The following is a 15826-nucleotide window of genomic DNA, read 5'->3' on the forward strand; positions in this document are numbered from 1 at the left end:
CCGGTGAGGAAACCGCATAACTGGGCAATTCGTAAATCCACGACATTCTGCACTAACAGGACTTGCGGACCAGAGAGGAAACTCCCCGCCGTGTGAACTCATTGGACCAACAAAACTTCCAATAGCAAGCCTCCTATCATCCGTACTTCCTGAAACGCCTGCGATGTTGACCAAAGATTGGACAAGCCCCTTACGCTGCCGGTGCGTCACGGGACAAAAATACCATTGGTGTGAGCTCAGCTTCCTGTGACTCTGGGTAAATCACTTGTTCCCCCCTTCCCCCCCTGCCTACCAAAAAGGACGGTGTCCTTCTGTGACGTAACAGGTGCCTGTGTAAAGCGCTCTGATGCCTTCGGGTCGAGTTCGCGCTATATAAAACTGCAAAAATGAAGGAACCGTTCATAGCCAGAAAGTAAACTGCCAAACTCTTCTGCTCATTGGACCAGGGCAACGTCCAATGTCTGTCCTCGATATCTTTCATCTCACATTGAACACAGCCATGGAGAGGACCGGAGAGGAGACCGATGCACACTCGTTCTCATTGGTTGGCTGTCCTCTAGTCATTATTCATGGATTCACTGTAATGTTCGCAGGGATCAAGCACTGGGGCGATAACTTCCGGTATTATTTCTTCCGGAGCGAACGTTACGTTTCCAACTCCCTGTCAGTCACAAGAAATGAGCTCTCCCATTCGCTGACCCTGCAGACCCGGAAGCGATGCAGAATCACACACGGATATTCTGAAGATGACCTGCGTGTGGCAGGTAAAGTGTGGAGTTTGAGACTGGATCTGGCAGGATGCCGACGCTTTTCAGTTTTAGCCAAATATTTGTTATCCCACGATGGGATTTCTTATTGTCAACAAAGGTAATACTTAAAAATAATAATTGAAGGACAGTCTCGTTTTATGGGACATAATATATGAAACTACTGGAATTGTTTATGTGTACGTGCTCAGTAACCTTTGGGAATCTGTTTTCGGAGGAGAGCGGTGGTTTTTGTAGGCTATTGTTCCTTCTCCGCCTCAAAGAATGCAGCTCCCTATCATTCGTTGGTTCTTTTCTGCACCTTTGCAGACTAGACTGAAGGAATTAACAAGCATTGGCATAGCCAATAGGTCTCGCCTTTGGGACCTTATAAGTGTTTAGCCATGCAACAGTTGATGTTGTTGCACCAAGGATATTGTGCTGGATAACTAAACACTTATAAGGTCCCAAATGCGAGACCTATTGGCTATGTCAATGCTTTTTTTTACTTCATACAAACATTTGGCCTACGTGTTAGTCCATTTGTCTCAAATTCTGTTTTGTACTTCCTGGTAGCCTGGTATTGGAAGTTCTGCTTTCCCCACCCATATGCAGATATTCTGCACTGAAAAGCCAACAAAAAGAATGAGGGAAATATGTGCCTCTGAGACTGGCCAATCTTGAGGTCCTATACTTGAACCAATCAGTTGGACTTTTAACCAAGCACACTTTGCATGCGTGGGCATCTATCTGCTAATTGCAAGGTAACTAACAAAAAAAAATCAAATCTTATAATGCAAGTCTTCTGACTAAGGACCAACACTGACTGGCGTCTCATAGGTGACATGGTCTATGAGCATTGTGTTTGTTCGGTTTTGTAATGCTGATGGAAATCGTATGTTGCATATACATGAAAGTGGTTTATAAACTGACACTTTAAAAATCATCACAAGCTCTTACACAGACATGACCCGCAAAAATAATTTTAGTGTGGGTAAAAGTATCGCATTAGTGGTACCTAAACACATGAGTGAAGTAAGTTATTCACTACTGTGTAAACAAACACTACCAGCATGCAGAAAACAACAAAACGTCAAAGAAATGATAGTATAAAAACGTTGTAAAAGTAGTTCACTGTGGCGCCTCATTTTGGCATTCTACAACATTTACCTATTCCGTACTTCTCCAGACTCCCTTACACAGCTTGAAGGTCAACAAGGGTTGTATTAAGCAAAGTAAAAGAGCAGAAAGAGTTGGCTGCATTTTCATGGTTTCTTAAAAACAGACCTGTGGACATTGAGTTTAGTTCTATAAACATTACCTGCTTTGAAACAAGCTGTGGGCCCCTGAACTAGTACAAGGTTTATGCCTGTTACGCAAGTGTGGTTCATTTATTATGATCAATAGAGACACAGAAGGCCTTGTTTCTCCCCAGCTGAAGAAAAACACACCTTTCCTACAAATATGGCATAGCTCTTCTGGCATTTGGGTGCAGACAGGAAACCTCGAAAGGAGAGAGTGGGAGTGAGAGAGCGGAAGGGTGAAGGGGCGGGTGAGGAGCCAGTGAAGGGAGATAGATTGGAGAGGTAAAAAACAGTGACAAATGAAATAAAAAGACTGGAAAGATAGATGAGAAACTGTAGAGAGGCATATTAAAGTACGCTACAGCGCGTTTTTAAAATACCATGGATGCTGCACAACCCATGAGCGATAAGGTGAAGGCAGATGGGACAATAATGCAGTCCCGTGATGCTGAAATGCACACTGACAGCATGTAGGGCCCTGATACAATGGGGGAGTTGGCTCTTCAGCTATTCTAGGTGGTAATGCTCACGTGGGGGAGGAGGGAAAAGTGTCGCATTTCGTCAACTTTCTGCTGCTTTTTGCAGGGGTTGTCGCACGGTTTTTCCTCCTACTAAAATTAAGTGGAGTGTACTGGGGCGAACAGCATTTCGTGAGAATTACAAAATATCTTGCTCGGTGCTTTGGGCATGCGCTGGTCGGTGTGTAGGTGCGGTGCTGGGTTTCTGCAGAGGAGTGATGCGCTGCTGAATTGAGTGGTGGGGGAGAGAGTTGGGATTGGGAGGGCTGGGGGAGCAGTAGCCTCGCACGCCTCTCAGGTCAGCTGCCCAGGCAATTAAAAAAAAAAATCTAGAATCCCACATGTTAAAATCAAACTTGGCAAGTGCATGCACTGCCTAAGCTCACTTGGGACGAACAGCATTTCGTGAGAATTACAAAATATCTTGCTCGGGTATTTGTAAAACGGAGGCCCGCTCCAGGGGCACTTATTGTAATGCGGCCCCTGGTCCTTACTCCGCTGGCACGAGCCGGTATATCTCTAGTTTTTATTCACTGTTTCCCGTTACTCGCAGCTTGAGGAGGCTGCGAAGCTTTGAACCTGAGCCCAATACCAGGCTGCCAGTGCTGCCCTGAAGGCGATGTATTCTAAGGTTGTCACAAGTAAAGCTCGTTGGCTGTACAGTCACTGCGAGGGGGCATCCCATCATGGGCAGTTATTCATTGCTGAGCACTTTGTTTTCTGAGGCTGTACATTGAATTTTTGCTGCGGTGTGGGGTGACAGCTTTGAGCAACACCCATCTATCTGATGCCCAAGTGACCCCACCAGTGCTCGGGACTCACATGAATCATTCCAAGCAGAGCCTTTGCTGTCTCCTGCCCTGTGCACTGGGCGCCACGTTGTTTATGGAGCGAGCAGTGTGACAGGCTGTGAAAGACTGTTTCTTCGATGTACTTGAGCGTGCGTGTGAGCCCTGCGCATTGATGGTGGCCTGGCCCCTGTCAGAAGAGCTACATACCCGCGGTACCTCTGCACGCCGGGGGCTGGTTTAAGATCTCTGTGCAGGCATGCGCCTGTTCCTGGCAGAGAGAGCGTCAGGGGTCAGGCAAGAAATGGCGCAGGACGGCTGAATACCAAAGACAACAAGCATTGGCCGCGCGGCAGTAAAAGTAATGCCGCGCTGCCGCGCTGCCGTAAAAGCGAAAGTCATTGCGATCGCTCTGAAAGCCAAAGTGATCGCGATGACGCACTAAAGCACGAGTTTTCAAAGTGCTGCTGAAGGCTAGCCGTTCGCGTGTGAACGCAAGCGCTAGGCCAGCCAGCAGCACTTTGAAAACTCACCTCCAAAATGTCTCTCCGAGCCAGCGCATGTGCTGGGCTCAGCGAGACCTAAAAACGTGCCTGCAAAGTGAATGAATGAATGAATGAAATAGATTTTATCACGCGCAACTTAGCCCAATGGGCGTCAAGGCGCCTAAATCAAAATACAACAACTCGCAGATCAAAAACCAGCAGTATCTCATTGATAAGCCATAGTAAAAAACCACGTCTTCAGAGCCTTTTTAAACAAGTCAATTGAGGGAAGGTTTTTAACCTCAATTGGAAGAGAGTTCCAAAGCTTGGGGGCGACTACAGAAAAAGCTCTCGCTCCCCATCTGGCTAGTCTTGTGCGAGGCACTACCAATTGAGATAGCCCTGCCGACCGAAGTGATCTGGAAGGGATATAACGAATCAGCAGAGATCCCAATGCATCGTTAGAGCCAGCCATAAGAGCTCTGTAAGCAAGGCAAAGAACCTTGAAGGAAATTCTGTACTGAACAGGGAGCCAGTGAAGCTTTTTTCTAGCCGTCGTAGTTGAGGACGCCAAGGGAAGGGCTAGGACAAAGCGTGCAGCGGCATTCTGCACGATTTGCAGTCGCTGTATAAGGCCCTTGTTGGACTCCACATACAGGGAGTTACAATAGTCAAGCCTGGAGCCAACAAGGGCAACTGCAACCTGCATGCGTGCCTGGGGAGAGAGATAGTCACGGATCCTATTCAGGATCCTGATAACCCCCCAACATGTAGCTATTGTCCTATTCACTTGAGGGATCATAGAGAGTGAGGTGTCAAAGATCACACCCAGATTCCTGGCTGATTGGGAGGGGGTGGGGCAAACACCAAGAGATGTAGGCCACCAATCACTCGACCAAACATCATGGTCTTTCCCAAAGATCAAAACCTCCGTTTTATCGCCATCTAGCTTTAGTGAGTTGATGATCATCCAGTCTGCAACAAGTTGCATGCAAGACCTAAAGCCGATGGCAGATGTATGAGCGGAGGAATGAGACAGAGACACCATAATCTGGGTGTCGTCTGCATAGGAGACCACCTCCATCCCCTGAGATTTTACTAGTCGGGCAAGGGGGGCCACATAGATATTAAACAAGGTCGGGCTAAGAGCCGACCCCTGTGGCACCCCACATTGCAATGACTTTGCAGGGGAGAGAAAGTCTCCGAGCTTCACTCTCTGTTCTCTCCCAAGAAGGAAGGAGTTGAGAAGATCCATGTATGGGACTTGCAAGTGTGCTGCTGCCGGATTGGATGTGAGAAATGCAAATATATGTTTTTTCCTTACCTGTCAAGACCACCGAGAAAGCGCTATGGCAGGCAGAGAGAGCGTGACAAGAATGTGGTGCACTTGCCTGCAAGAGCATGTTACTGTCCGTGTATAATCTGAGTTTTTCAAGACCAGTGCCTGCCGTCAGAAGCTCGCAGAGGAATCGGGTTTTTGCATGCAGGAATCGGGAGGCGGGAGACTAGACTTAAAATTGTTAGTCTCCCACCTGATTTGGGAGGGTTGGCATGAATGAAACCAATCAAGTTCTTCTGAAGCCATGCAGCATATGTAGTACTGTAACCAGAGGAGGTAACTCTGTGGGGGCCACAAGGCCTCTTTGTAAATTAATTGAGGCCATTGAGGTATCTGCCAGGATCATTTATCCACAACCTAGGCGCTACCATTATAAACCTCTGATGAAGGAACTTTACTGGCTTCTAGTGGAGCAGCAATCCATGTTCAAAATAGGTTGTATCATTAGGTCTCGCCTAGGCAGCATGCATGTGCTGTCTCTCCGAGACTTCAAGTAATCTGTATCGGGGTGAAACTCCCGGGTAATTTCTCCTGCCGCTTGCCATTTGTTAACTGTGGCATTGCTCTTCTTAGCAGGCTTATGGTTGGCTGTGGATGCAATAAGTCACTTCAGTTTTTTCCAGAAGCAGCACCGCCTAACCACAGTTTTTGTCTGCTTTTGTGTTTTAATTGTGTCCGAGGGGAACTTTTATTTAGGATTTTTGCAGCCCAGCATGCTCACTTACATGCTTTGATGTGTATAGCGCGAGCACGGCGCCCGCTTCCATTTAAGTTGAATGGCTTTTGGTTTCACATCTGTTTAGTAGCACAGGCACGCTTTCATGTCAGTTTAGTGCTTGTTTTTCTTGTAAGTAGTTTTGTTGTACTTAAGAATCTTAACTTATGTGTGACCGACTGCTCTTAATATAAGTTACGAGATTTTGAGCTATTGACATTTTGCTCCTACAAATGTACAGTCAGAGCTCCATAACAAGACGAGCTCCAGAGGGAAAAGCAACAATGCCTAGCTGAGAATGATTTCCTGTTTGTTTTCTCCCCAGCTCAGTTTGCCATGGTGTTGTTTTGAGGTGCCAACTGCTTCCAGCACTCACTGGGACCATCACACAAATTAAAGCCCTACTCACAAGCGTTTGCCACGCCCACTACGAGGATCTGACCTTGCCCCTGATATTCACACATAAGTCTGCTTGCACAATCGCGGTTAGCCTTGAACATTGGAGAACAATGAACTATTCTTATATGGCATCCATGTTTCTGCATTGCTAATCAGCTGCAGTGTTCCTGGTTGTAATGCCAAGGTTTACTGCTGATGGTGCGGGCGGACTGGCATTACTGCCCCTTCTGGAAACGTCTGTGGCACCTCCGGTTGATCTGTGGGTTGATAGGTAAGCTCAATCTTTCAAAATCAGCTGCAGGCATGTGTAGCAGTCTGGTAGCCTAAATGTCATTTATCCTTGATACAATTGGCCCGGCATGTGGTCGGGTTAGCTCCTAGCATGATAACAACGAATCCTGCTAAGATAATAATTTTTACCATAATGTGCTTGTGTTTTCACTCACTGTGATGTTATTGGCAGAAAGAATAGTCCAGGAGATCCGTAAATAATGCCCCTGCATACCATGGTCACTACTGCATGACGGCAGAAGATTCTAGTTCAGAATATATGAGTAGTAGGCAGCCCTCTCTTTCAAAATGTAAGAATGCCACCTCTGGAGTGAACCACACGCTGCACCGCTCCACACGCAGGCCAATCAGTCCAATAGACCTGCAGGGGTTTTACTCCTCAGCTTCACTGTTTCACTTCAAATATAATCATTTTGTGGGGTTGTGCTGGGTGTGACCTGCTTCCACCAACCATCTGAAGGCACTTGAAGTGGAGACATGTTTAATGTCGGTGGATGTGGTCAGAGTAACAAGACCACACTGAACACACTGCAGACCAACAGTCACAGCATACTGGACACACCGTGGAAGAAGATACACAGCAAGAGACTTAGATACATATTAAGTTGGGAAATATAGTGTTCCGGTCACATGGACTAATCTGGCGGCCTTACCCATCCTTACTACAGACACACCCCTCTCTCACTTTTCTTCATTATGTCCCTCCTTTAACACCCATTTTGAACCAATGTTACAATTTTGACAACTTTCTGTTAAAACAAAACCCACACACACGTCGGGAAGCTTAAAGTCCAACTTGTGTATAATACAAAACATCAAAGAAGTACAGTAAAAGATAAAAGATAATTAGCAACCATATTCAGCTTAACAGGAAGCTGGAAACGAGAATAAAACAACCTCCATAGTTGATTAAATTGTTTCTACATTCAGGATTATGTATGAAGTTACTAAACACTACTTTTACATAGGAAGACAAAACATGTTTCCGACAATTTGTTGTCCGGCTGCTCTCCTGAACCCCCTTCAGTACCTCCTTTGACGTGGCTCTCACTGATCTCCCCATGTAATGACACCTGATCTTGAAAGCCTTATGGTGCCCTTAGTAGAGTCAGGAAATAGCCTCCAAAGCTATTCATTGTTCTGTACTATAAGCGCTCCAGATTCACCTCCAAATAATATGAACTCTACACCCTCCATTCCCCTCCCATGTATATTTTTCCAAGCCTATTTGATAAATGCTTTTTGTCCGGTGGCCATGCCGTACTCTAAAATGACTTGAGGGAATTTGGGATTATCTTTCTTACCTTTTTAGGTCGAGGGACCGTCCGGTCTGCCGAAGGCAGAACCGGAAGTCCGGAGATTTAATGATTCTTAGAGTGGCCATTTAGCCCGCCTCTCTTTTTGCTTCTCCTCTATTGGCTGGCTTCCTAAACGGAGGGCAGCCATTGGAGGAGAGAGCCGTCCCTCCAAATAGGCTCCATCTTTTTCAGAATCGGGGGCGTGTTCCGTGCTCTTCTTTCCACTTTTTAGCCACGCCCTTTTTTAGGCGTGTTTTTCTCTCCTCCAGCCAATGGCAAGAGGAGAGAAAAGAAAAACACGCACCCGAATCTGAAACCGCCGCTGCGTTTCTCCGAGGCATTTCTGCTTCGCCTCGGAGAAAGGCAGTGGTGTGCTTGTCCTCTCCCCCTGCTCTCTGCTCCCTTGGTTTGAAGGTGCTAATGAAGCCGTGCGGTGTTGCCTTTATTACAGTTTCCCCACTTCTTTCGAGTGCGGTCGAGTTGTGGGTGCCACGCTCTCTGCAGTCCTGCTACATGTATCGCCGTTTCCAGCCCTGCTTTCAGTGCCCACAACAAGGCGTGATTGCTTGTTTCCGCGCAAGGCCGCGCACTCTCGTCTAGATTGTGTCAGAATGCACTGAAGCATGTAGGTCTCAAAACGAATGCGTACATCCCTATACCCTGGCCCTACAATAGACATTAGGATAATTATAAAGAAGTTGCTAAAACGATCCTGTTTCCGAAGCTAGACAATAGTTGTAAAGTCCGAACATTAAATAAAGCGCTAAAATCAGAGGATGCCCTGTTCTATATAGTGCTACTAATTCTCGGTGTCATTCAGTTGCAGACGAGCTTCCACATACCTGCCTACCTCTGTCAATCCGGCTTCTACGCCAGTAGAGCGGAGGAGCGTGCCTTGTGACAGCGCTTGTCACACGGCAGCCACATGGCGCAGTGTAAGTATTAGCAGCCCGGCTCGCGCAAACGGCGCAGAAGCTCCGGTCAGACACCGCTTCTGCTCCCGTGCAGGGCGAGGCTTTCACCACCCTCATCAGAATGAGCGCGTGGCTCTCACAAAAAGCCCTGCTCCCTAGTTAGAATGCATACCACTGGGGAAAGCGCGTGATTATGGTAATCCGCAGGATCGACTCTCCGTACTCCCGGGCTAATGGTTAGTTGGCAGATGCCAAGAAACTGACAGATCACTTGAGGTCCACGTGCGCGCTTTTCTAACACTGGGAGCGCGCGTGCTTAAACACTTACAATGTGTAGCTGTTTAAAAGAGGTCCATCGGCAGTTCTACATTGGGCATGATTCATGAAAAATGGCTAGAACACAAGGGGTGTTGGGGGGGCACCCTCCCGTCTGTACACTCCGGGGGTCTACCTCCTACATTGTGCACTCCTCTCCGATATGCCACCGAAATCAAAGATGTGCAAATTATTCATAAATGCAATAATGGGGACACAACGTGTTACATTGAACATACTACTGAAATTCCTATTACCTATACCGTATTCCCATTAAAATATCCCAAACAATCTGCTTCTTCTGCATTTTGTGTGCCTGACGCATTAATTTGATGTTGTTACCCTGCACTGTTTCACAACTTCACCCGTGCAATGCAACGAACTATAGGAATTGTTTGTTTGAAAGTGATGCCATGCGTGGATAGTTGGCCGGGGCAGCTGCCCTGGAGTGGCACACCGGCCGGGGAATGGCGAATGGCTCACCGTGTTTACTCTCTCTTCCCAGGCTTAGTTCCATCATGGAGGATGTCGGGCCTCAGAGGGGCACGTGGACTGGCGATGCTAAGGCGGTGCAGCAGTGCCTGACGGACATGTCTATGTCTCTAGCCAGCTCTGTATGTGTAAGTCAGTGGCTCTGTATGTGGATGTCTGTAGCTCTGAATATTTGTGTGGATAGCTCTCTATCTGTGTCTGGCTGACTCTGTATGTGTGGCTCTGTATGTATGTCTGGGGGATACACTTTGTATGTGTGTGGCTCTGTGTGGGTGGTTCTGTATGTGTGTGGGGTTGGCTCTCTCACTACGTCACTCTCTCTCCCTAACTCTCTCTCTCACTATCTCTCACTACCTCACTATCTCTCACTATACTACACTCTCTCTCACTAACTCTTTACCTCACTCTCTAACTCACTACTCAACTCTCTCTTTCTCACAGCAGCACAATATCACTACCACAGTAACTATCTCTCACTATAACACACTACTTAAAAACTTCACTCTCTCTCTATCTCACTGCCTCACTCTCTATCACTACATCACTATCTATTTCTATCTCACTCTCACTACCTCACTATATCACAACACACTCTCAAAACTTCACTACATCACTCTCTCACTACCTCACAACTTCACTCTCTCTTTCTAACTCACTAATTCACTCTCTCTATCTCACTACCTCACTCTCTCTCTCTCTCAAATACACTAAGTCACTTACACTCACTCTTTCACTACCTCACTCTATCTCACTACTTCACTACATCACTCTCTGTTTCTATCTTAATACCTCACAACATCCCTCAGTACCTCACTCTCTCTTTCACTACCTCAGTCTTTCTCTATCTCACAACATCACTCACTGTTTCTATCTCACTACGTCAGAAAGTACCTCTCACATTTACTAACTCACTCTTTCACTACCTCACTCTCTATCTACCTCACTCTCTCTCACTACATAACTCTCTATACATCACTACTCCCCTCTATATCACTACCTCACTATCTCACTACTTCTCTCTCTAAAAAGATCATTACCTCACTCTCTCACTACCTCACTACATCGCTCACTCTCTATCTCTCTACCTCACTCTTTCTATCTCACTAACTCACTTTCACTGTCTCTTTCACTACCTCTCTCTATCTCACTACATCACAACACCACTCTGCTTACATCTCACTACCTCACAACATCCCTCTCCCTCACTAGATCACTGTTTCACTACCTCACTCTCTCTCACTACATAACTCTCTCTACCTCACTACTCCACTCTATCTCACTACCTCACTATCTCACAAATTCTCTCTCTCAAAACATCACTACCTCACTCTCTAGCTCACAACCTCACAACGTCACTCTCTCTCACTACCTCAATCACTCTCTATCTCACTACCTCACTCTTTCTATCTCACTAACTCACTTTCACTCTCTCTTTCACTACCTCTCTCTCTATCTCACTACATCACAAAATCACTCTATGCTTATATATCACTACCTCACAACATCCCTCTCCCTCACTCTCTCTATCTCACTACCTCACTCTCTATCTACCTCACTCTCTATCTGACTACCTCACTCTCTATCTACCTCACTCTCGCTCACTACCTCACTCTCTATTTCAATACCCCACTCTCTCTCTCTCTCTCTCTCTCTCACTATCTCTCTGCTAATGCAATAGGTATCACATATGCAAAAAAAAGCTAATGCCAATAGAAATGACAATGCCATTTATTTAGGGATACAAAAATGATAACAAAATAATGAGCAATACCAATAGCTCTACCTATAATATTGCCGAGACCATTGCATTGTAAATGCTTGTTGCAAATGCGGTGCAGTAATTGAATAAGTATCTAGAGGCAAAAGCTGATCCCAACATGTGCAACTGCTAATTACTTATGAACCACAAGCGCCCACAAGGAGCTGAAAATGGTGAATTGGCATTTTGATTTAAATTGAAAAATATCCATACCTGACATGGCCGAGTGAATTATTCAGAGCTACCAGAAGGAAGATTTGTATGTTGTAAACCAAATGTTTTGGTAGTGACATCGTTGGACATTTGGGATGTTAGTCCTGCGAGAATGAGTGAGGGCAGAAAAGGGCCTGCCTTCACATAAGGCAGGTAACGTGGATTCTTATGGGTTAACTTATTAAGAAAGTATTAATGGGTTAGATTGTGATAATTTGTTAAGTACAGAGTGTGTGTTTACGCACCTCTTGCAAGTATTCAAAACGCATAAATAAAGGCATTGTTATTTACAATGCCCATAGCTCAAACTCTTCCAAATGCGAGACCTATTGCATTGCAAATGCTTGTTTTTAAACAGGCCCCAAATACCTATCCTCTAGGATTCACAGATCCTCCCTGAAGCGCACTCTCAGATCTGCGCAAATGAATCTATTTGTGGTCCCTAGATTCAGACGTAAACGGACAGGAGGTTCACGTTTTTCCATACAAGGACCCCAATTTTGCACTTCATTGCCCATTCCCATCAGACAAGAAACAGACTACATGTGTTTCAGAAAAAAGCTGAAAGCATGGCTCTTCACCCATGCATATAGCTAGACACAGACCCTTATCACTGGTGGCCTCCTAACCCAGCACCAAGAGACCTGTTGGTGTTCGTGCGCTTTATAAATCTCCCTTATCATAACCTCAAACTGCTCCTAAAATCACTCTGTCTAGCAATTGTATCACTGCACACATCTGTATATTCGTGTATAGTATGAGTTTGATTTAAGGTGTGATAAGTGTGTTTTATGAACTCCCAATACTTACTAATCAAACAACTGAACTGTAGGAAAGTGGATTATTGTGTAGTAAATAATAATTCCTATTTGTACTCCTGAGGCACAGCCGGGAGCATTGTTTTTAAAAAGTTAGCGCTGTAATTTTATCTTGTGTGTAAAAACTTTCACTGGGAAACCTACCTTTTTCACCCAATTGCACGTAGACTGGGGGCTTCATTTCACACCCTCACCGCCTAGCAGCAGAGCTAATCGCTGCAGCGGGAAACGCCCAAGTAATTGTCGCCAGCAGCGAGTGAGCCGGTCCTGTGGCCACGCCCACTCGCTCGAGGCAACACCCATTTCGCCTACAAAACCGAGCCGATTGAGAGCTCTGGTTGGATTGTACTCCTGAGGCACAGCCGGGAGCATTGTCTTTTAAAAAGTTAGCGCTGTAATTTTATCTTGTGTGTAAAAACTTTCACTGGGAAACCTACCTTTTTCACCCAATTGCACGTAGACTGGGGGCTTCATTTCACACCCTCACCGCCTAGCAGCAGAGCTAATCGCTGCAGCGGGAAACGCCCAAGTAATTGTCGCCAGCAGCGAGTGAGCCGGTCCTGTGGCCACGCCCACTCGCTCGAGGCCACGCCCACACCGCCTACAAAAACATGTGCACCTCACGTACGCGCAGCGGACGGGCGCAGCGGGCGCGCCGAAGGCGCGCCTAAGGCAAGCCCGTCTGGGCCCGTCCGGGCCCAGCCGGACCCAGGCCCAGGAACTCTGCCGGATTTGGCGCCTGGGCGTCTGGTGTACACAAGTGACATGCTTCGGGTTCTCCACCTGGAAAAAAATCAGGAATGTCGCTACATCCATGATGAAGGCAAACCGTATATCAACTGTGCACGCTGTAACCCAGTCGCCCAGACTCCGGTAAAGCCTGGACTACAGATGGGCCTTCTTAACTGCTGTTCCCTCCCCAAGCATGCGCACGAAACCAACTTGCTGATACAAGATCATGGACTGGACGTATTGTTTCTCACAGAAACCTGGCTTTCTGCCAGCTCAGATTTTGATATTGTCAATACCCTTCCCCCAGGTTATCTTATCCAAACCCTGCAGAGACCTAAAGGGAGAGGAGGGGGACTGGCAATAATCCACAAAGAACACCTAGTTTGCAGAACCAGCAATGCTAACATTGAAGACTGCGAAAGTTGCCATTTCGCTCTCCAAACCTCCCCGGCACACTCCATAACAGGACTGTTGATCTATCGACCTCCGGGTACACCCGGGAAATTCATTAACGCTTTCACCGAAACGGTGGCACAACTAGCTTCTTCCGCCTCTAACTTCCTCTTAGTGGGCGACCTCAATCTCCACCTCACAGACCCCACAGATTCCATAGCACTGGACCTCTTGCATGACCTGAGGTCATTTAACATTCGGCTGGTCAATAATGGACCCACCCACGACAAGGGACATCTCCAGGACCCCGTCCTGACTAATATCGCGGACATTACTACTGGTTCCCCCCTTCCTCTTCCATGGACAGATCATTTCCTAATCCCTATCTCCTGTCATCTATTCATAGCCCCCTCCCAACCTTCCAAAACTCGGGTCACCGATCGTCGCTGGCACAAGCTTGTTCCAGAGGAATGGGCCACTACCCTTTCAAACTCCAGACCCACTCTCTCCGCCGATCCTGTCATTGCCGATGAACAGTTTAATTTCTGGGTCACATCTTCATTGGATCAACTTCTCCCCAAAACTACTACTCTTAAACATACCAAACGGGTGACCCCCGCTCCCTGGTATACTACGGAGCTTAAGTCCCTACGACAGGAATGTAAGAAAACGGAACGTTCCTGGAGGAAGGATAAGTCTAAGGAAAAAAAGGACGCGTACCACACCGCACTACAAACTTATAAAATTACCCTTCGAAAGACCAAAAGTCTATTCTTCCAAGAAAGAATAGGAAATTCCGCGTGCTCAAGCAAGGAATCTTTTACTATTCTAAAAGAACTCCTTAAAGTCCCTGACCCCGGACCCAGAAATCCACCAGACCCCAAGGCAGACGAGGAAAAATGCCATAAACTAGCTAACTTCTTCAAGGATAAGATCCAGAAAATCCTCGACTCAATTCCAACCACTAACTCGAGCGAGGAAAAAGAGATCAATAACACTCCTATTTCACCCTGTCTCACCTCTTGGGGACAAGTGACTGCCGAGGAGGTCGAAAGCACGCTTAATAACATCAAAAGCGGTTCCCCCATGGACCCCGCACCATTACGTATCCTCAAGAGAGTAGCACCCACGATCATCCCTCCCCTTACCCAGCTTATCAACGCTTCGCTGCAACAGGGAGTCGTCCCCTCTAGCTGGAAGGCGGCAGTTGTCAAGGCGTTATTGAAAAAACCTTCCCTTGACCCTGCGGATTTGGCCAATTACAGACCAATTTCCCTCCTCCCAGGAACTAGTAAGGTCGCCGAAAAGCTGGTGAACAGAAAACTTTCAGAATTTCTGGAAACTAATGATCGGCTGAAAAGCTCGCAGACGGGATTCCGCCCAGGGCAGGGCACCGACATCGCCCTCCTTGCGGCGGTGGAGGAGGCCAGAGCACTTCTTGACGCTGGAGGATCAGTGGCAGTGATCCTCCTCGACCTCAGTGCGGCCTTCGACACCGTCAATCACCAACTCCTTATCCACCGACTCAGGAGTGTCGGTGTAGAAGGAAAAGCACTACACTGGCTATCGTCCTTTCTGGGTCATCGGTCCTTTCAGATCTGGGAGAACAACACCCGCTCCTCCGAAATTCCCCTCCAATGTGGTGTACCTCAGGGCTCCTCCCTGAGTCCCACATTGTTTAATATCTACATGTCCCCATTGGAGGAGGTTGTCATCCCGTTCGGAGTGAGTATCGTCAGCTACGCCGACGACACTCAACTAGTGGTATCCCTATCTCACCCAAGCCAACAACCTGCGGACCTTTACAACTGTCTTACGCAGATACAAGTATGGATGAACCGGTCCTATCTGAAACTCAACGGTTCAAAGACTGACATTCTCCTCCTGGGTCAGAAGGGACTCTCCCTGTCACAGAACATCTGGCCACCCTGTTTAGGCCCGCCTCCTGACCCGAAACCCGAGGTTAAGAGCCTGGGCGTTTGGCTCGAAAAAGATCTATCGTTTGCAACACAGGCAAAAAAAGTAGCCGGGACTTGCTTCGGGCTTCTCAAATCAATCCGAAAGATCTTGCCCTTACTTCCTCCTACCGCAAAAAAACTGCTGATCCAAGGCCTAATATTATCCAGGATCGACTACAGTAATTCCATCTATCTGGGCGCTCCTGAGGCAACCCTGAACAGGCTACAGAGGATCCAAAATGCGGCTGCCCGGATCCTCACCAACACTCCTGCCAGAGCCTCGGCCAAACCAGCTCTGAAGCTCCTCCATTGGCTCCCGGTTAGAGAACGAGTGAAGTTCAAAGCCCTC

General features: G+C 47.1%; 1 protein-coding gene across 12 annotated transcripts in view; it reads left to right on the plus strand.

Annotated features, from left to right (window-relative positions):
* Window positions 1-627: 627 nt before the first annotated feature.
* The window catches only part of LOC146869555 (stAR-related lipid transfer protein 3-like), a 160864-nt gene continuing 145665 nt past the window's right edge, over window positions 628-15826 (plus strand). For 4 of the 12 annotated variants that reach the window (XM_085605247.1, XM_085605994.1, XM_085605824.1 and 1 more), the window contains exons 1-3: window positions 672-764; window positions 6221-6565; window positions 9618-9732. The gene's annotated coding sequence lies outside the window, so the exon portion shown is untranslated. Of the gene's footprint in view, window positions 868-6220; window positions 6566-9617; window positions 9733-15826 lie in introns of all 12 variants that reach the window. The other 8 variants (XM_085605661.1, XM_085605584.1, XM_085605179.1 and 5 more) reach the window with 7 other exon arrangements.

This window comes from Triturus cristatus, chromosome 1_1 (genome assembly GCF_964204655.1).
Source record: "Triturus cristatus chromosome 1_1, aTriCri1.1, whole genome shotgun sequence".
Taxonomy (NCBI): domain Eukaryota; kingdom Metazoa; phylum Chordata; class Amphibia; order Caudata; family Salamandridae; genus Triturus; species Triturus cristatus.